General features: G+C 33.7%; 1 protein-coding gene across 3 annotated transcripts in view; it reads right to left on the bottom strand.

Annotated features, from left to right (window-relative positions):
- Window positions 1-23236, bottom strand: part of UNC79 (unc-79 homolog, NALCN channel complex subunit) — a 209582-nt gene that overhangs the window by 170596 nt on the left and 15750 nt on the right. The gene's annotated exons all lie outside the window — the stretch shown is intronic.

Raw genomic sequence — 23236 nt, 5'->3', positions numbered from 1 at the left:
ATTTGAGCTTCAACCAGCCAGAGTGGAGGGAACTCAGTGAAAACCTGGGATATTCAATTGAGACTCTAGGAGGTCACACCTTAGTAGTTGGGCTAAACTAACATTAGGGAAATGGCTAGCCCAGGTTCACCCTAAGAAAATATAAGAACAAGTCTTGAAAGGGTCAAGCTGATCCACCAGTAAGTTGGCTGCCAAAACAAACTTCAATGCACTGTAATGGAAGGCAGCAAAATCCAGACACTCAATAATGTAATGTTCATGAAGTCTAGCATCCAGTCAAAAATTACTTGATATTTGAAAGGGGAAGAAAATATTACCCAAGAAAATATTACCCAAGAAAATATTACCCACAATTAGAAAAAAAAATTGGCCAATATAAACAAACCCAGAAACTACAGAGATGAGGTAATTAGCAAACAAAGACTTTAAAACAGCTATTATAGACATATTCAAAGTAAAACATGAACACAATGAGGACAGAGATGAAGGACATAATAAAACAACCAAATGGAATTTCTAAAAATTAAAAATACAGTATCAAAAATTAAAAATTCTCAGAATGGGCTTAAAGGAAGATTAGACAATGCAGAAGAAAAGATCAGTGATTTCAGAGATGTAACAACAGATCCTATCCAAACTGAAGTACTGGAAGAAAAATAAATAGAGCTTCAGTAAGCTGTGGGAAAATATCAGGCAATATACAGCACATGTGGTTAAAAGCCCAGAAGAAGCAAGGTTGTGGGGGTGGGGGTGGAGGCAAAAATTTGAACAAGCAATGGCCAAATTTTTTCAAGTTTGATGAAAACTATAAACCCACAGATCCAAGAAGCTCAATGAATCTTAGGCGAAATAAAAGCAAAGAAAATAACACCAAAACTCATTATAATCAAATTGATGAAAACCAATGATAAAGAGAAAAATCTTAAAAACAACCAGGGAAAAAAATACACATTACTTACAGGGGGACAAAGATAAGAATGATCACTGGTTTCTCGTCAGAAACAATGCAAGCCAGAAGACAATGGAATGACATCTTTAATAGGCTGAAAGAAAAAAACTGTCAACCTATAATTCTAGACCCAGTGAAAATATCCTTCAAAAATGAATATGAAATAAAGACTCTTTGAAGACAAACACAAGATAAGAGAATTCATTGCTGCCTGAGTTCCACTAAAAGAAAAGCTAAAGGAAGGTCTTCAGGCTGATGGAAGATGATACCAGATGGATGCTAGGGCCTACACAAAGGCATAAAGAGTTCTGGGCATGATAAATATAGTGAATAACTACAAACAACTTTCTATATATATAGAAGTAAAATATTTGATAAAAAACTAAAAGGATGGGAAGGGGAAAATGAAAGTGCACAGGATTCTTGCATTACGTGTAAACTAGTATAATATTACTTGAAGGTAGACTATGAAGTTAAAGGTGCATATTGTAATTGTAGAACTGTAGAGTATTCTTTTTAAAAAGAGGTATAACTAACAATTTAAAAAGAGAAACATGGAATAGTAAAAATTAACCAAAAGAAGGCAAGATATTGAAATGAAAAGGAACAAAGAATAGATGGGACAAATAGAAAACAAGCACAAGATGATAGACTCAAGCCCAACCATATCTGTAATTACACTAAGTATAAATAGCCTAAACAATAAATACATTACATGTAAATAGTCTAAAACACAGAGATTGTCAAATAGGATTTAAGTTTTCAAAAAGCATGACCAAATATATGCTGCCTGTGAGAAACACAGTTGAAATATAAAGGTAAAGAAGTTAAAAGTAAATGATAGAAAAACTTATACCATTTAAATGCTAGTCATAGGAAAGCTGGAGTGTCTATATAAATTCAGACAAGTAGACTCCAGGACAAAGAATATTACCAGGAACAAAGGAGGATGTTTCACACTGATGAAAATGTCAGTTCATCAAGATAACAAAACAGTCATAAATATGTGTGTATCTAAAGATAGAGTTTCAATTTACATGAAGCAAAACTAACAGAACTAAAAGGAGGAATAAGTCCATAATTAGTGTTGTAAATTTGAACAATCCTCTCTCAGTAATTGATAAAACAAGCAGACAAAAAAAGTCAATAAAAATAGAAGACTTGAACAACATTCTCAACAACTTGACTTAATTGATAACTATAGAATTCTCCACTCAATCACTGTGGAACAGACATAGTGTCTAGGCAACATTTACTAAGACAATATTCTCATTCATAAAGTAAGCTCCAAAGATTTAGATGGAGTGATAGAATAAAGTATGTTCTCTGACCACAATAGGATTAAACTAGAAATAAATAACAAAAATATACCTGGAAAATCACCAAGTATTTGTACATTTAAAAAAATATACTTCTAATCAATCCATAAATCAAAGAAGAAATCACAAGGAATATTAGAAAATATTCTGTTCTGAAATACAATGAAACCACAGCATATCAAATTTGTAGGATGCAACTAAAGGAATGCTTAAAGGGAAATTTATAGCTTTAAATTCTTATTTTGGAAAATTTTAAAGGTCCAAAATAAATGATTCATGCTTCTACTTAATAAGATAGAAAAAGAGCAAATTAAATTAAATATTAGTAGAAGGAAGAAAATAATAAAGATAGAAGCAGAAATCAATAAAATTGAAAATGGAAAACCAACAGAGAAAATCATAAAACCAAATGCTGTGGGTTTTTTTGGAAAGTTCAATAAAATTGATAAGCCCCTATGTAGCCTGATGAATAAAAAAATAGAGAAGAAGCAAATTATCAATATCAGGAAGGAAAGGTAGGACATCACTGCAGATACTGCAGACATGCCAATAAATTGGATAAGTTGGATAAAATGCCCACATTCATCAAAAAACTTGGTTACACAATTACAAAATTCAACTCAATAAAAAGTAGACAGTTAAATGCCCCATAACTATTAATTTGAATTCAAAATGTAAAACCTTCCCACAAAGAAAGCCCCAAGGCCAGATGGATTTACCAGATGGATTTACTATTAATTATTAAAGGAATAAATAAAACAAATATTACATAAACTCTTTCAGAAAATAGAAGAGGAGGAAACACTTTCCAACTCATTTTATGAAGCCAGCATTACTCTATAAACAAAACCAGATGAAAACATTACAATAAAAGAAAACTAGATCAACATCTCTCATAAATGCAGGGCCAGAATCACTTAACAAAAAATTAGCAAATTGAATCTGGCAATATAATATAGCCAACAACGTGGAATTTATCCCAGGAATGCAAGGTTGGTTTAACATTGCAAAGTAAATCAATGTAATTCACCTTATTAACAGAATTAAGGGGAGAAGTCATATGATCATCTAATAGGAGAAAACACATTTGACCAAAATTGACATTCACTCATGATAAAAACTCTCAGCAAACTATGAATAGATGAGGACTTCCTCAATATGATAAAAAGCATCTATGAAAATCCTACAGCTAACATCATGTCTAATGGTGAATGTCTGAACACTTTCCCCCTACAGATGAAGGGAAAAAACAATGATATCCACTCTCAGCACTTCTATTCAATACTGAACTGGAGATATGAGCCAGCGCAATGAGAGAAAGAAAAGGAGAACGGAAGAAGGGAAGAAAGAAATGGAGGGAGGGAGAGAGAGAGAGAGGGAGGCAGGCAGGCAGGTAGGCAGGCAGACAGACATACAAATTAGAAGAAAAAAAGTTTTAATTATCTTTATTTGCAAGAAAGCATAATCATGTATACAGAAAATCGTAATAAACTTACAAATAAGCTACAAAAATTAATAAGTGAATTTAGGAAGGTTGAAGGATATAAAAGTCAATATACAAAAATCGATTATATCTCTATATAAATAATGTCAATAAACAAGTAGAATATTACATTTTAAAACACTATTTACAATAGCACCCAAACCCATAAAATATTTAGGAATACCTTTAACAAAATATCTACAGGACCTGTACACTGAAAACTAGCAAATATTGCTAACAGAAATTAAATACGACCTAAATAAATGGCTAGAAATGCCACGTTTATGGATCAGAAGACTCAATATTGAGTCTTTTCTCAGGAGGTCAATTCTCCCCCAGATTAAACCACATATTCAATGTAATCCCAGTCAAAATGCAAGCAGACTGTTTTGTAGAAACTGACAAGCTGATAGTAACATTTCTATGAAAATGCAAAGGTCCTAAAATAGTCAAACAATTTTGAAAAGGAACAAATCTGGAGGATTTACACTACATAATTTCGAGATTTATTATAAAACTATAGTAATCAAGATAGTGTGATATTAGTGAGAGGACAGACAATGAAATAAAATATGGGGTCTACAAATTGATCCACACATATGTGGTCAATTGGTTTTCAACAAAACAGTCCAGGTAATTCAACGTGGAAAGAGTAATTTTTTCAACAAATTGAACTGGAACAATCGGATATCCTTACAGGAAAAAGTCAACCCTTACGTCCCACCATATACAAAAATTAGTTCCAAATGGATCATATACTTAAATGTAAAAGCTTAAAGTATAAACTTCTAGAATAATACACAGGAGAATTTCTTTATAACCTTAGGAGAATTTCCTTATAACCTTAGGGGAGAGGAAAGAACCATAAAAGAAAAAAATTGATACATTGAAATTTACCAATATTTGAAAATTTTGCTCTTTGAAATACCTGAAAAGGAAATCCCCTGACTAAAAGAACATATTCACAATACATATATCTGAAAAAAGTCTTCTATTTTGAACATATAATAGACAAGCAACCCAATTTAAAAATGAACAAAAGATTTAATTGAGAACTTCAAAAATATATGTATACAAATGGCCAATAAGCACCTGTAAAGATGTTCATTATCATTAGTCATCAGAGAAATGCGAACTAAACAATGTGATATTACTACTTGGCCATCAGAATGTCTAACATTAAAAAGACCAACAATCCCAAGTGTTGATAATAATATAGAACTAGAACTCTCATATACTTCTGGAGGGAGTATAAAATGGTACAACCACTTTTGAAGAAGTGTTTGGACATTTCTTATAAAATTAAACACACACCATATAATCCAGCATTTTCATTGCCAGGTATTTATCAAAATAAATAAATGTATATCTTCATAAAAACACTTTTATATGAATGTTTATAGCTTTACTCATAATAGGTAAAATGTTCATCAAGAAGTGAATGGATAAACTGTGATACAGCCATACAATGCATTACTACTCAACATTTTAAAAAATGAACTACTTGTATACCAACATGGATAAATTTTAAAAACATTATGCTGAGTGAAATAAGCAGACACAAAAATAGTACATTCTATACGATGCCATTCATATGAAATCCTAGGACAGACAAAACTAGTCTATAATGACAAAAAGCAGATCAGTGGTTGCCTATGGTGAATGGACTGAAAATAAAACTAGGAGATATTTATGGGGTGATGGAAATGTCCTGTATGTTGATTACAGCTTTGGTTCCATTAGTGTATACATTTGTCAAAAGTTATCAAACTGTGCTTAAAATGAGTTATTTTATTGCACGAAAATTATATCTCAAAAAAATTGATTTTTTTAAAAAATGAAGGACCAACCAAATGTATACTTCAAAGGAAATGAAATAGTATACTGAAACCTGAGAGAAAACATTTGTCTGAAAATTATCTAGTCAATGAATCAAAAGATTTTAGGAAAGTGTGTGGCATCTGCAACATGAAGCAAGAACATAAGACCTCTATAAAAACAGGAGTAGACAGTCACAGAAATTCAGGGTGACATAGGACACTAACAGAATGAGATAAAAATAGAGTTAGATAAAAGACATGATAAATGTAATTAAACTAAAAATGAGATAGCAAAATTAGAGACCCTCATTCAGTGCAATAAATAGAGCTGATTTGGGGGAAAAATCAAGTAAGTTATAGAGTAAACCAACCTGAAAAGCTAAGAATATAGAGGAAAAGATAAATGTATGGAAAATAGTGGCTATTAACAGCTACACAGCACAGAAAATGAAAACATGACCTATGAATTACAGGTGTTCCTGAGGAATAAACCAAGACAATTTGAAGAAAGCAATAATTTAAAATTTCATTAATGGGAAATTTCCTGAAAAAAGGACCTGAATTTGCAGATTGAAAGTGTTCTTCACATTATAGAAATTAATGAAAAGATACTTATATAGAAATATTTAAGAAAAGTTTTTTTTAAATAAATAGATAAGACTCCAAGAATTAAGAACAACAAAGGTTAACTCCTGTAACAGATAAAAATCACTGGTCTAAGATTTGTCTTCTATAACTCTGAAATGCCAGAAAACTATGAAGCAATTTTTACATATTTTTCACAGTGAGGCAGAGGCTTCTTTCATGTGTGAAGAAATAGAAAGACATTCTTAAATATGCCTGACCTCAAAAAATATATATGACCTACATTCCACCATTGAAAATATTACATAAAAAAAAAGTCTGGGTTCCATTTCTCCAGAAACAATAGACAAATAAATTCAAGTCAGTTCTCCTAATGAGAACAATTAGAAAACCAGACAAGATTAAATGCAAAAGCAAATAAACAAACAAAAACCCAGAGAATTGTATGGGAGAATTATGGGGCCATGATCCAAAAGAAAATGGGATTGCCAAAAGCTAGGCCTGGCATTTGAGGCCACTCTTTCTCCTTTGCCTATTTCTCTTTCTGCCAATTCCACAAGATGAGCAGATTTCAACAGACTCTCTGAAATAGGGGAACTAAATTTGGAATTGGGTGACTACCAAGGAATGGGAAACCTAAAAATCTCCCTGTGCTGTGGGTAGAGGTCCCAAAAGGCCACACCCTAGGAGTAAAGAGGAACCAGAAATAGACCAACCCTCACAGGGACTGAAAACCAGCTTCAAATCATCTCAAGAATTGACCACAGATTTTTTTTCTGAGCTGCATTAAAGTGACCTGGGTTACCAATGTCTACAGCCTCCTGCCAGAAGCAAACACACAAATACTCTCTGAAGAAACATAACTTAATCCTAAACCTCAAATTAACTCTATAGTTTTTCTATCTAATATCTTGCACACAATTATTTTAAAAAATACAAATAAGAAGACAAGAAAAAAAAAAGAAATGACAATAGAATCAGAATCTCCAGAGATCCGGAATATAGAGTTATCAGGAAAAGACTTTAAAATAACTATGCTTAATATATTCTATAAAGTAAGAGACAGTTAGAGAATATAATCAGATATTGGAATTTTTAAAGAACCAAATGGAAATCTAGAACTTAAAAATACAATTAACAAAATTAAGAATACATTTGGGAAGTTAACAGTTAATGATGAGGAAGAAAAGTCAGACAAAAAGATTCAGAATGAAGCATAGAAAGATGAAATGAGAGAGGAGAATACGAAAAAATATTCATAGAAGACATGGGAGAAAAGATGTAACATATGTGTCATTGGAATTCCAGAAAGAAGGATGAGAATACGGTATATGCCATTGTTGAAGAAATAAGAGAACTTCCAGTTACAGCCATGATGTTTTAAGAATGTATTGGACTTATCCTTCAACTGGACAAAATGTATGAAGCAACTCGTTTCCAACACTGGGCACAGATTTTAACACAAGGTTGCAATCCTCTGAAAAGAGAGGAGCACACAAATTAAGTTCTACATTCACCTTGGTTTTCTGCCTGGGAACACTTGCAAACTGCAGCAAAGAGAAGTGAAGCCCAATTAGTAATTAGCATTTTCACTGGGTAGAGGAAACATCAGAGTGAAGAAGTGCTAATGCAACTGGAATTTGTGAGTAAAGTGAGAACAGCAGGGAGTGCCAGAGAAGAGGTCCCATAAATCTGTGTAAGGATGCTCCTCAGGTCCTTGGCCTAATCCTAAACTGCATGGTCTCACAGCAAAACTTTACAAGCACTAGCAGAGAACACATACTTAATGGTTGAAAGCTGAACAGAGATTTTATAGGTCACATTGTGCTAGACATGCACTGTATTTCCAAGGTAGCCAAAGTGAGGAACTTTGGTGAACACACCAGATATTCAGGAGACCACAGATAGGTCACTACTAAAAAACTAAAGGTCAATATCCCTGATGAATATAGATACAAAAATTCTCAATAAAATACTAGCAAATGAATTCAGCAGCACATGAAAAGGACCATTCACAATGGTCAAGCGAGATTTATCTGTGGAATGCAAAAATAGTTCAACATACACAAATCAATAAATATGATACATTACATTATTAGAATGAAAGAAAAGAATCATATGATTACTTCAACAAATGCAGGAAAAGCATATGATAAAACTCAAAATTCATGATAAAAACTCTTAACAAATTAAGCATAGAAGGAAAATATCTCAACATAATAAAGGCCATATATAACAAGCCCATGGCTAACATCATACTCAATGGTGGAAGGTTGAAAGCTTTTCCTCCAAGATCAGGAACAAGACAAATTACCCACTCTCAACACTCTTATTCAACATAGTACTGAAAGTCCCAGCTAGAGCAATCAGGCAAGAAAAAGAAATAAAAGGTATGAGAATTGTAAAGGAAGACATAAACCTGTCTCTATTTGCAGATGACATTATTTTATATATATAAAATCCTAAAGACCCAACAAGAAAACTGTTAGATCAATGAATTCAGTAAAGGTGCAGGATACAAAATTAAGATACAAAAATCAGTAGCATTTCTATATACTAACAATGCATTTTATGAAAAAGAGATAAATCAATTTCATTTACAATAGCATCAAAAACTATAAAATACTTAGAATAAACTTAACCAAGAAGGTGAAAGATCTCTAGTGTGAAAACTACAAGACATTGATGAAAGAAATCAAAGACACAAATAAATGGAAAGGCGTCCCATGTTAATGAACTGGAAGAATTAATATTGTTAAAATTTCAATACTCCCAAAAGTCATCTATAGATTCAATGCAATTCTATCAATATTACAATGGCATATTTTATGGATGTAAAAAACACTCCTAAAATTTATATGGAGCCACAAAAGACCTCAAACAGCCAAAGAAATTCTGTAAAAGAACAAAGCAGGAGGCATCACATTCCCTGATTTCAGGTTATACTATAAAGCTATAGTAATCAAAACAGTATGGTACCAGCATAGAAACAGACATACAACCAATGGAATAGAACTGAGAGCCCAGAAATAAACCCAAGCATATATGGTCAATTAATATTTGACAAAGGGAGCCAAGAGTACTCAAATGGAGAAAAGACAGTTTCTTCAATAAGTAGTGCTAGGATAAGTGGATATTCACATGTAAAAGAATGAAACTGGTTCCCTATCTTACACTACTCACAAAAATTAACTTGAAATGGATTAAAGACTTAACTGTAAGACCTGAAACCATGAAAATCCTAGAAGAAAACATAGGAATAAAGCTCGTTGACATGGGTTTGGTAATCATTTTTTGGATATGACACCTAAAGCATAAGCAACAAAATCAAAAATAAACAAGTGGGACTACACCAAACTAAAAAGCTTCTGCACAGCAAAAGAAACCTTCAACAAAGTGAAAAACAACCTATGGAATGAGAATAAACATTTGTAAACCATATATCCAATAAGGGGTTAATATCCAAAATATATAAAGAACTCATACAGCTCGATAGCAAAAAAGAAGAGGAAAACAATTTAAAAATGGGCAAAAGACCTAAATAGATATTTTTCCAAAGAAGATATACAAAAGGCCAACAGGTACATGAAAAGGTGCCCAACATCACTAGTCATTAGGGAAATGCAAATTAAAACCACAAGGGGACTTGAGGACATGGTGGGGGAGGGGGAAGCTGGGGCGAAGTGAGAGTAGCATCAACATATATACACTACCGAATATAAAATGGTTAGCTAGTGGGAAGCAGCAGCATAGCACAGGGAGATCAGCTCTGTGCTTTGTGATGACTTAGGTGGGAGAGGGAGGGTGGGAGGGAGGTTCAAGAGGGAGGGGACATGGGGATATATGTATGCATATGGCTGATTCACTATATGTATGCATATGGCTGATTCACTTTGTTGTACAACAGAAACTAACACAGTATTGTGAAGCAATTATACTCCAATAAAGATCTATTAAAAAAAAAAACACACAATGAGATACTACCTCACACCTGTTAGAATGACCAGCATCAAAAAGACAAGAGATAACAAATGCTGACATGGATGTAATGAAAAGGGAACCCTCGTGCACTATTGTAAATTAGTGCAGCCACTATGGAAAACAGTAAAAGGAACACTCAAAAAATTAAAAATAGAACTACCATTTCCACTTCTGGAAATATATCCAAAGGAGACAAAAATACTAACTTGAAAAGATATCTGAACCCCCATGTTCACAGCAGCATTATGACAATAGCCACGACATGGAAGCAACCTAAGTGTCCATCAATGGATAAATAGATAAAGAAGTTGTGAGTACAAATTTCCAGTTACAAAATAAGTACTATGGGTGTAAGGTACAACATGATGATTATAGTTAACACTGTTGTATGATATATAAGAAAGTTGTTAAGAGAGTAAATCCTGATTTCTCATCACAAGGAGAAAAAATTTTTTTCCTGTCTTTCTTTTCTTTGTGTTGATATATGAGATGATGGATACTAGTTAAACTTACTGCAATAATAGTTTCACAATATATACAACTCAAACAATCATGCTGTACACCTTAAACTTATACAGTGACATGTTAATTATTTCTCAATAAAACTGGAAAAAAAGAAAATTTCAATCAAACAGAAAAAAAAAGAGATCAATTTTCAAAAGAAAAAAAGAAGGCAGTTTAACCTTCAAAAGGGCAACAACTTGGCATGAAAATAGAAATCAACCACAGAAAGGGAAATGAGAAAAAATGATCACATGGAGACTAAACAACCTGCTACTAAAAAACCGATGGGTCAACAATGGAATCAAAGAGGAAATTTTAAAAATACCTTGAGAAAAACAACAATGAAAACACAACCATACAAAATCTATGGGATGCAACAAAAGAAAAAAAAGATATATATATATATATATATATATATATATATATATATATATATATATCTGAATCATTTTACTGTACAGCAGAAATTAACACAACATTGTAAATCAACTATACTTCAATAAAATTTTTAAAATTAAAAAAAAAAATCTATGGGATGCAGCAAAAGCAGTCCTAAGAAGGAAGTTTATAGCATTACAGGCCTTCCTCAAAAACAAGAAAAATCCCAAATAAACAACCTAACCCACCACCTAAAAGAATTAGAAAAAGAAGAAAAAACAAAACCTAACGTCAGCAGAAGGAAGGAAATAATAAAGATCAGAGAGAAAATAATAAAGATCAGAGAGGAAATAAATAAAATAGAGATTTAAAAAAAAATAGAAAAAAATCAATAAAACCAAGAGGTAGTTTTTTTAAAGTATAAATAAAATCAACAAACCTCTGGCCAAGCTTACCAAGAAGAAAAGAGAGATGACCCAAATAAACAAAATAAGAAAAGAAAGAGGAGAAATAACAACCAATACCACAGAAATACAAAATAAGAAATCATAAGAAAATACTATGAACAGTTATATGCCAATAAAATAGAAAACCTAGAAGAAACGGACAAGTTTGTAGAAACATACAGCCTGCTAAAACTGAATCAAGAAGAAACAGATAATTTGAAAAGACCAATCACAAGAAGTGAAATAGAATCTGTAATTTTTTTTAAAAATCCCTGCTAACAAAAGTCCAGGACCAGATGGTTTCATTGGGGAATTCTATCAAACATACGAAGGAGAACTTACACCTATCCTTCTCAAACTCTCCCAAAAGAATGAAGATGAGGGAACACTCCCAAAGTCACTCTATGAATCCACCATCACTCTGATACCAAAACAAGACAAAGACACTACCAAAAAAGAAAATTACAGGTCAATATCTTTGACGAATAAAGATACAAAAATCCTCAACAAAGTATTTGCAAACTGAATCCGAGAACATATAAAAAGGATCATACAACATGATCAAGTTGGATTCATCCCAGGGTCTCAAGGATGATTCAATATATGCAAATCAATCAGTGTGATACACCACATCAACAAAAGACAAAAACCACATGATCATCTCAATAGATGCAGAAAATGCATTGGATAAAACTCAACTTCCATTCATGATAAAAACTCTCCCCAAAGTGAGTATAGAGGGAACATATCTCAACATAATAAAAACCATTTATGACAAATCCACAGCCAACATAATACTCAGTGGTGAAAAGCTATAAGACTTCTTACCAAATTCTGGAACGAGACAAGGATGCCCACTCTCACCACTCTATTCAACATAGTATTAGAAGTCCTAGCCATAGCAATCAAACAAGAAAAAGAAATAAAAGGTATCCAAATCAGAAGGGAAGAGGTAAAATTGTCATTATATGCAGACAACATGATACTCTAAATAGAAAACCCTAAAGAGTCAACACAAAAACTATTAGAACTGATAAATGAATTCAGCAAGGTAGCAGGATACAAGATTAACATACAGAAATCTGTTGCATTTCTTTACATTAGCAATGAAATATCAGAAAGAGAAAGCTTTTTTAAAAACCCATTTAAATCTCATCCAAAAAAAACCCACCTAGGAGTAAATCTAACCAAGCAAGTGTAAGACTTATACACTGAGAACTGTAAAACATTGATAAAGAAAATTGAAGATGATTCAAGGAAATGGAAAGATATCCCATGCTCCTGGATTGGAAGAATGAATATAGTTAAAATGGCCATACTACCCAAAGCAATTTACAGATTTAATGTGAACCCTATCAAATTACCCATGACATTTTTCACAGAACTAGAAGAAATAATCCTAAAATTTATATGGAACCACAAAAGACCCAGAATTGCCAAAGCAATCCTGAGGAAAAATAAAAAAGCTGGAGGCATAACCCTTCCAGACTTCAGACAATACTACAAAGCTACAGTGATCAAAACAGCATTGTGTTGGCACAAATGTTGGCACAAAAACAGACATATAGGTCACTGGAACAGAATAGAGAGGCCAGAAATAAACCCAAACACCTACGGTCAATTAATCTTCCACAAAGGAGGCAATGGAGAAAAGACAGTCTCTTCAGCAAGTGGTGTTGGGAAGGCTGAACAGCCACATGTAAATCAGTGAAGTTAGAACACTCCCTCATACCATACAAAAAAATAAACTCAAAATGGCTTAAAGACTTAAATATAAGACATGACACCATAAAACTCCTGGAAGAGAAGATAGGCAAAACATTCTCTGACATAAATTGTAGCAATATTTTCTTAAATCAATCTTCCAAGGCAAAAGAAAGAAAAGAAAACAAAAGCAAATGGGACCTAATCAAACTTATAAGCTTTTGCACAACGAAAGAAACCATAAATAGAATGAAAAGAGAATCTACAGAATGGGAGAAATTATTTGCAAATGAAGCGACTGACAAGGGCTTAATTTCCAAAATACACAAACAGCTCATACAGCTCAATAAAAAAAAAACAACCCAATCAAAAAATGGGCAGAAGACCTAAATAGACATTTCTCCAAAGAAGACATACAGATGGCCAACAGGCACATGAAAAGGTGCTCAACATCGCTAAAATTAGAGAAATGCAAATCAAAACTACAATGAGGTATCACCTCACACCAGTCAGAATGGCCATCATTGAAAAGTCTACAGATAAAAAATGCTGGAGAGGGTGTGGCGAAAAGGGAACCCTCCTACACTGTTGGTGGGAATGTAAATTAGTACAGCCACTATGGAAAACAGTATGGAGGTTCCTTAAAGAACTAAAAATAGAGTTACCGTATGATCCAGCAATCCTACTCCTGGGCATATATCCAGAAAAAACAAAAACCCTAATTTGGAAAGATACATGCACCAAAATGTTCATAGAAGCACTATTTATAATAGCCAAGACATGGAAGCAATCTAAGTGTCCATCAACAGATGAATGGATAAAGATGTGGTATATATATATACAATGGAATATTAGTCATAAAAAAGAATGAAATATTACCATTTGCAGCAACATGGATGGACCTAGAGATTATCATACTAAGTGAAGTAAGTCAGACAGAGAAAGACAAATATTATATGCTATCACTTACACATGGAATCTAAAAAACAGCATAAATGAACATATTTACAAAACAGAAACAGACTCACAGACATAGAAAACAAACTTATGGTTACCAAAGGGGAAAGGTGGGGGAGGGATAAATTAGGAGGATGGGATGAACAGATACACATTACTATATACAAAATAGATAAACAACAAGGATTTACTGTATAGCACAGGGGACTATATTAATTATCTTGTAATAACCTATAATGGAAAAGAATCTGAAAAAGAATATATATATATGTATGCATATACATATATATATATGAAACGGAATCATTTTGCTGTACACCTGAAACTAACACAGTATTGTAAATCAACTATACTTCAATTTAAAAAAGAGCAAAAACTGACAGCTCAACAGAAACAATGAAAACAAAAAGATCATTAAATACCTCCAAAGTACTGAAAGAAAATGCCAATCTAGAATTCTATACACTGAGAAAATATCTTTAAGAAATCAAGCCAAAACAAAGACATTTTCAGACAAACACTAACTGAGAAAATGCATCCCCAGTAGAAAGGCACTAAAGGAAACATAGAAGGATATTATTAAGGAAAAAAATTAAATCCTAGATGGGAGCTTACAAATATAAAAAGTGAAAAGAGCAAGAAAAAATCTAACGAATACTGACTGCAAAGAACAATAATAATTATGTTTTGTGTAATTATTAAAAATAGAAAGAGCATAACAGCATAGCATGAAGGTCAAGAGTGCATAAAAGAAGTTAAAAACTTCTGCCATTTTACAGAAAAAGGTAAAAGTACTATTTTATACTGGACACTGACAAGTCAAAAATGCATGGTGTATGGTAATCCACTCCCCCGCCCTTATCTATGAGGGATACGTTCCAAGACCCCCAGCAGATGCCTGAAGCCATGGATACTACTGAACCCTGTGTATAATATGATTTTCCTATACATATATATCTGTGATCAAGTTTAATTTATAAATTAGGCACAGGGTTTCCCTCGTGGCACAGTGATTGAGAATCCGCTTGCCGATGCAGGGGACACAGGTTCGATCCCTGGTCCGGGAAGATCCCACATGCCACGGAGCAACTAAGCCCATGCGCCACAACTACTGAGGCTCTGCTCTAGAACCCGTGAGCCACAACTACTGAGCCCGTGTGCTGCACGCCTAGAGCCCGTGCACCACAAGAGAAGCCACTGCAATGAGAAGCCTGCACACCGCAATGAAGAGTAGCCCCTGCTCGCTGCAACTAGGAAAGGCCGCATGCAGCAACGAAGACCCAAAGCAGCCAAAAATAAATAAATAAATAAAATAAATTTGTTAAAAAAAAATTAGGCACAATAAAAGATTAACAATAATAACTAATAATGAAGTAGAACAATTATAACAATATACTGTAATAAAAGTTATGTGAATGTGGTCTCTCCCTCTCAAAATATCTTATTGCACTGTATTCACCCTTCTTAAGATAATGTGAGATTAAAATGCCTACATGATGAGATGAATTGAGATGAATGACGTAGGAATTGTGTTGTAGTGTTAGACTACTGTTGACCTTCTGACAATACATCAGAAGATGGATCTTCCGCTTGGGGTGATCCTGGATCATCAAGCCATGATGATGCTGATGACTGGATGTCAGGAGAATATGATGTCTATGGTTGGGAGCCCCAGGTGGGACACTGCAGGAGGGTGTGAGATTTCACCATACCATTCAACACAGCACACGATTTTAAACTTATGAATTATTTCTGAAATTTTCCATTTAATATTTTCGGACTGCAGTTGACCGTGGGTAGCCAAAACCATGGAAAGCAAAACCATGGATAAGGGGGGACTACTGTAATCTCTAGGGTAATGTTTAAAATTAATGTTTAAAATGAATAACTCACCAGGACAAAGATGAGATATTTAAATATACTCAATTAGTGCAAAATAGGCAAAAAGAGAGAAAAAAGAGAACACAAAAGGCAGGAGAAATAGAAAATGGTGGATTTAAAATCAAATATCCTAGTAATTACATTGCATATGTATGGACTGTTTCAATTAAAAGACAAAGATCGTGAAAACTGAGTTTAAAAAACAGAACTTACAAGACACACATGAAATAAATATACAAATCTTAAAAAGCTGAAAACAAAAGGGTGGGAAAATTTATACTACACACACACTCATGAAAGCTGATGTAGCTATATTAGAATAAAACAAAGTAGATTTTAATATTTAAAAAAGCATTATTAGAAATAAAGGCATGTATTTCATAATGGTAAAAGTTTCAATTCACCAGGAAGATAGTGTATTCTAAATTTGTCCACACCTAACAAAACAGTCTCCAAATTTATACAGCAAATACTGACAGAACTACAAGGAGAAATACACAAATCCACAATCATCAGTGGGAGAGTTTAACATTCTACTCTTAGTAACTGATGGAAGAAATATACAAAAATGCAATAAGAATATAGAATATTTGAACTACAGAATTAACAAATTTTATTTAATTGATATATTTATATAGAACACAGTATCAAACAACTGCCAAATACAAGTTCTTTTTAAGTACACAGGCATGTTTACAAAAATGACCATAAGCTCAGCCCTAAAGAAAGTGTTAAAATTCTCAGAGGAATGAAATAATACAAAGTACGTTGTCTGACTATAGAGGAATCAAGCTATAAATCAATATAAAACTTCACTATGAAAATCCCCATATGATTAGAAATTAATCATCATCCTTCTAAATGACCCATGGGTCAAAGAGGAAACCATGAAGGAACTTAGAACTCAGCATAGCACAGGAGGTTTTAGCCCATACAACAAGGCAAGAGACATAAAAGCCTTAAGGACTGAAAAGGAGACATTAAACTGTTATCATTCAACAATAATATAATTGCACACATGAAAAATTTTTAAAAAACAAAACTACAGGTTCATTATTAGAATTAAAAAGTGATTTATCAAGGTTGCTGGATATAAGATCAATATACTAGAATTAATTGCATGTCTATATACTAGCAAAAAGAGTTAGAAAATGTAATTTCTAAAAGATATATCATTGACAATAACATCAAAATAAATAAATAAATACCTAACAACACACTACATGAGACATAGGCAAGACATCTACACAGAAAACTACAAAACAGCATTGAGGGAAACTAAAGAAAGCCTAAATAAATGAAGAGAGATACTATGTACATGGACTAGAAGATTCAATATTACAAAGATGTCAGTTCCCCAAAGTGATCTATAGATTCAAGGCAATTATCAATCAAATCCTAGTTGTTTAGGTATATGTTTGTGTGTGTTTAACTTGACAAACTCTTCAACTTAGCAAATAGCTAGGAATACCCTTGAAGGAGGAAGAGAAGAAGAAAGAACAGGAAGAAGAGAAAGCAGGGGAGACAAGCAAGAGATCAACAATTACAACAAGGTAGAAAGACTTGCACTGAAGGATATAAAATTTTATTATTAATGTACGTTAATTCAGACAGTGTAGCATTGTGAAAAGGAAAAATACACAAATAGAACTAAATAAAGAATCCACAGACAGAGCCATCCTCAAATAGACACCTGATTTATGACAAAAATGGTACAACAGAGCAGTAATAAAAGGACAATAGTTTCAATAAATGATGTTGAGTCGACTGGCTATCCATAAGAGGACAAAAAAAATTGTCCCTTACCTCACACCATACAGGAAAATTAGTCCCAGATACATCTAAATGTAAAACGTAAAAAACAAATATTCTGTAAGATAATGAAGAATATTGTCATAATTTTGGAGTAGGGAAAGATTTTCCTAGGATATAAAAAGCACTTTATATAATGAAAAAGATTGCTAATTGATTACATTAAAAATAAGGAGCTCAGTTAACCAAAAGTCATCATTAAGAGAGAGAAAAAATAAGAAAAGATATTTGTAACATATATAACTGACAAAGATTATATAAAGAGGATATCCAAATGGCCAATAAATATATGAAAAAGTGTTCAACTTCATTAGTAATCAGGGAAACACAAACTATAAGCACAATAAGATACTTCTACAAATCCTCGAAAATGACTACAATTTTGAAAACAAATAAAATTAAGTATTGCTCAAAATGTGAAATATAGACAAAAAGAACTCTCATACACTACTAATGGTAGTACAAACTAGTACAACCATTACAGCCTTTGGAAAACTGTTTGCCATTATCCATTAAAACTGGATAGATTCATACCCTCTGATCCAATAATTCTACCCTAGGCATATATCTAGCAGACATGTGTTCATGTGTGTATCAAAAGATATGTGGAAGGATGTTCATGGCAGCATTATTTGTAAGAGCCAAAAAGTGTGAACAACCCAAATATCCATTAATAGTAAAATGGATACATAAACTGTGGTACATACATTTGGTAAAATATTGAGAGATATATATATATCTATATAGCAATAAAAATGAACAAAGCACAGTTATGCTCAACCCACAGATAAATCACACATACACAGACACACTGGCACACACACACAAATAATGTGTGATTCCATTTACATAAAATTAAAAACTAAGCAAGAATAATCTCTGATGTTAGAAGTCAGGCTATCAGAGAAATGGGAACAAACCAACCCCGGAACTGAAGATTAACTGTACTTAAGACAATCAAGATGATGCTGGTCAGACCACCAATGACCAATTTCAAGATGACTGTCAACAGCTGACTCTGCTGTTTCTGCATGTAGCCCCCTCCCTCCGTCTATAAAAGCTCTTGCCCGCTGACTGTTGGCAGGGTGGGGTGGTGGGGAGGGAGGGAGTCAGCCTTTGGACAGGAGTCCCCCCGCCAACCCCCTTGTGTGCCGGCATCCAAAATAAAGCAAACTTTCCTTTCCAAAAAAAAAAGAAGTCAGGCTAGTGGTCACCTGTGGGACAGAAGGAGAAGGTAATCATGGTAGTAAACATGGTGGGAGGTGTTCCACATATACTTAAAATTTGTATTTTTTTACATGTCTATAATGCACCAATAAAATGGTTTAAAACATTTTAAATTATGTGGACATAAAATCAATATAATAAAAAGATAAATAAGAAGTCAATGAGGAGGAAGTTAGGACATAAAAGGACTAGTAGGCCTTCTTGTATTTTTAACTTGTATACAACTCAAGAATCCAACTCTACTACTGTAGGGTTAGATATCTGGTAGACTAGACCAAAGTTTAACCTTGTAGTGCTATCTTAAGTCATTCTCAATCTACTTTTGCCACAATCTTGGTCTTCGAAAAGTATATCTTGTGCCACATTTTTGTCCTCTAATTCAGATGGAAACTACACAATAACTCGTGTTCATCTTTGCTAGCAAAGGCTAAATTATGTACTATTGCCACACTGTAGCAAGAAAATTGCTAAATAATTTCTTTCTCCCCCACAGCAGAGCTTTATAGAACAATATAATGGCTATTTCATTCCCAAGAAACTTGTAACTTTTGTATCTTTAAGATTTGTAGGGCTTCCCTGGTGGCGCAGTGGTTGAGAATCTGCCTGCCAATGCAGGGGACACGGGTTCGAGCCCTGGTCTGGGAAAATCCCACATGCCACGGAGCAACTGGGCCCGTGAGCCACAATTACTGAGCCTGTGCGTCTGGAGCCTGTGCTCTGCAACAAGAGAGGCCACAATAGTGAGAGGCCCGCGCACCGTGATGAAGAGTGGCCCCCGCTTGCCACAACTGGAGAAAGCCCACGCACAGAAACGAAGACCCAACACAGCCATAAATAAATAAATAAATAAAAATTTTTTTAAAAAAGAAAAAGTCTTACAAATATATTAAAAAAAAAAAAATTTGTATTTAATGACCAAAACAATTGGGGTAGTTTTTGTTGTTGATAAATACTAATAAACTCAAAAGAAGCAAACATTGTAGATTACCAAATCCTCACTATTTGATCATCATCGTCATATGAGCTGTAAATATTCCCATGTTATTATGCTTTAAGAGCAATAAATAAATTAAATACATATATGTATAGTTAAAATTATGGTGAATTACTAACAATTATTAAATTTAGGTGGCTATATGTGTGTTCATAGTGTTACTCTTTAAACTTTTCTGTATTTGAAAAATGTCATAGTAAGGGGGGGTAACTTTGTATAATTATATACAATATGACCTCTATTGTATTTTAAAATGCTCATCAAAAAAACTGGAGGGAAATATATCAAAATGTTAATAATGGTCATTTCTAGTTAGTATTTTTTCTTTCTTTCATATTTCTATAATTTTTCTAGAAGCAAATTTTCCTTTTATAAAAAATAAAATTTACTTTTTAAAAAGGAAATAAATCACTGGGAAGACATACAGTGTTGTTGGTCCCTAAGAAAGCATTTCATCTTTGAGCTTCCAAGTCCATAAAATTCTATCTCCACATAATTTTTTTATTGAGAATATTTAGGGTTTTAATGCCATCTAAATACCGAAGATACCCTTTAGTGCATATTTCATTGTCGAAAGCATTGCAGAAAATTTCTAGTGCTCCAGCTGAAGTATAATTACAGAACTGAATTGAACAGAACAATGTGGGTTTTCAATTAAGATGATCTAGGATCAAATTCAAACTGTGCTCCTTTATTATCTGTGTGAACTTAGTGCTGTTACTTAAACTCTCTGTCCTACACTTCATCTATAACATTGCAATAAGAAAACTACCTCTCAAGATTTTTGTGAGAATTAACTGAGAAAAAGGTCTATAAAACCCAATATGGCGCTTGGTCCATAAATTTTGTTCAACTAGAAGGCTAACGTATTAAATGAGATAATAAGCAGCTACAATGACGTCAGACAGACAGCCAGTGCTGGATAAATAATAATACATAGATCAGAATGATTAATTTTTTTCCATGATCTCTTGTTTCCTGCACAAAACACCATGGTCAACTAGCATGGGAGTTCCAAGAGAGCTGTTTCCCAGGGCCTTGGACAGAGGCTGGCAGGTAGCAGACACATAATGACACACTGAAAGGATGGAAGTGTGTGGAGGTATGAGTAAAAGAATGGACTGGAGAATGAATGCCTTTAGACAGAGACATCTTGTTCAGATAAGCCAAGAGAAGATGAGAGCGTCTCTTCTGATCTCAGTAAGCATAGGCTGAGCTATTCTGGGGAGAGAGGTTTGGCTGGGCCTTCCAAGAGGATATGGTCACGGGGGTAAATGGAAGTGGCTGTCAGTTTGCCAGGCTTCTCGGATGCTCTGAACAGGCAAATCTCATCATGTGGTTTCTCCATTTAAAACCTGTGCATGGTTTTCACTTTGCTGCTAGGATAAAATCCACACTATTTCACAGGCCCTGTCAGACTTCCTGCTTCTCTCTGGCTTTTCTCCTCTTGTCCCTCCACTATCTGGCTGCATATGACTTTTTCCAGTTCCTAAATACAATCATGCTATCTTCGGCCTCCAAGTCTGAACCCATGCAGTTCCTTCTGCCTCAAACTCACATTTTAGCCGTTCATGATTCACTCCCCTTATGACTCTATCTATCGTGCGCATATCTTTCAGGCATCAGCTTACATGTCACACACTTGAGAACTTTCCTTGACAACTTAACCCTCCCCAAATTTGCCCATCATCAGGGTGAGTTCAAAGGCCCTTCCTCTGTGTTCCCACAGCTCTCTGTATTTTGCTCTACCTTAGTGCTTATTACACTGTCAGGTAGTTTCCTGGTCTTTCCCCCACAGCTGGAATGTTCGTATCAATGTTTTAGCCTGTTTTTTTTACCACTGTATCGCCAGTGCTTAGGATAATGTCTGGCTAATAGTAGATGCCCCATAAATATGTGTTGAGGAAATGAATGAATTTCCATATCTAGACTGCATTAAGCTCCATGAGGTCTAGTTTTGTGTCGGTTCTTCTATCATCAACACAAAGTATAGTGCCTAGCACTATACTTTCTCTTTCCTATAGTACTCTTCAAATATTTATCGAATGAATAAATTTCATTTGATACTAGTTACCCATTCATACATCACATAAACATTTATTTCAGGGATCTATTGGGAAGGGATTGGTGTCAAATATTTCCATCATTTCACCTTTTATTTTATTAGTGCTTCCAACTTCTTGCTTTTACACTCAAATTATCCACTCAGCAATGCTTAAACATTCTCCACTAGCAATGATATAAAACATCAATGATACCAATTTCCATTTTTTTAAATTTACCTACTCTCTACTTTCATCATTTCAATTAATACTATTGTTACCACTAAGGCCAATATTATTTGTTCTGAGTTTAGAATAAGCCCACCAAGGACCATCAATACCTCTAACACTTGGCTTTAATCAGGAACATAAAACAGACACTTGAATTATGTTAAATTCCCTCTGAACTACCTCAAATCACCTTTGGAAAGATGAGTGATGCCAAGAAAAAAGTACTTTCTCAGAATATCAGTATACAACTCCAAAATAACTTGAATAAAAGCTATGCCAAAATATCCATCTCTTCCATTTTCAGAAAAATATGTATACAATTAAGTGGGGGGAAAGGGTAGTCAGGGGCATCAGAAACTCCATTAGCCATAGATTGCTTCTTTGATTTTATAACATATAAACATAAACTACATAAGGGTTAGTTTGTTTGGTTTTGGGTAAATATATATCTTTATAAATAAACTCAATGTTTACTTGTTGGTGATTAATTATACCAGTATTCACCAATGGTTGACTCTTCATGTCTACCTAGGCTTTCAGGGTCATTTAATTTTTATTTAATTCCTGAACTGGTAATGTTGAAAGCACTCCAAGCCTTCTCAACAGAGCAGAATTAGCCACTTGGGATTTTGCTAAATCTGAGCCAATCTGCAGCATTACTAACTGCTCATACCTTTGCAGTGATCAGCGTTAGCAATGTTAAGACCAGACGCCAGGTGTACAGCAAATGGGACTGGAACTTAACATGATTTGCTATGATGTCATAAAAGCTTTTGAAATTAATTTTAATTAACTTATTTTTATACCACCTAGTTTCAGAAATGATTTATGACAATGTCTAAAGGCACAGTAAATTTAATCTAGCAAGATTAAAAAATACAAGTAAGTGAGGCAAATGTGGCACAGAAGAAATAAAGATGGGG

This window comes from Balaenoptera ricei, chromosome 2 (genome assembly GCF_028023285.1).
Source record: "Balaenoptera ricei isolate mBalRic1 chromosome 2, mBalRic1.hap2, whole genome shotgun sequence".
In the NCBI taxonomy this organism is placed as follows: domain Eukaryota; kingdom Metazoa; phylum Chordata; class Mammalia; order Artiodactyla; family Balaenopteridae; genus Balaenoptera; species Balaenoptera ricei.
The sequence above is the reverse complement of the archived record's forward strand: the minus strand, read 5'-3'. Positions and strand labels throughout refer to the sequence as shown.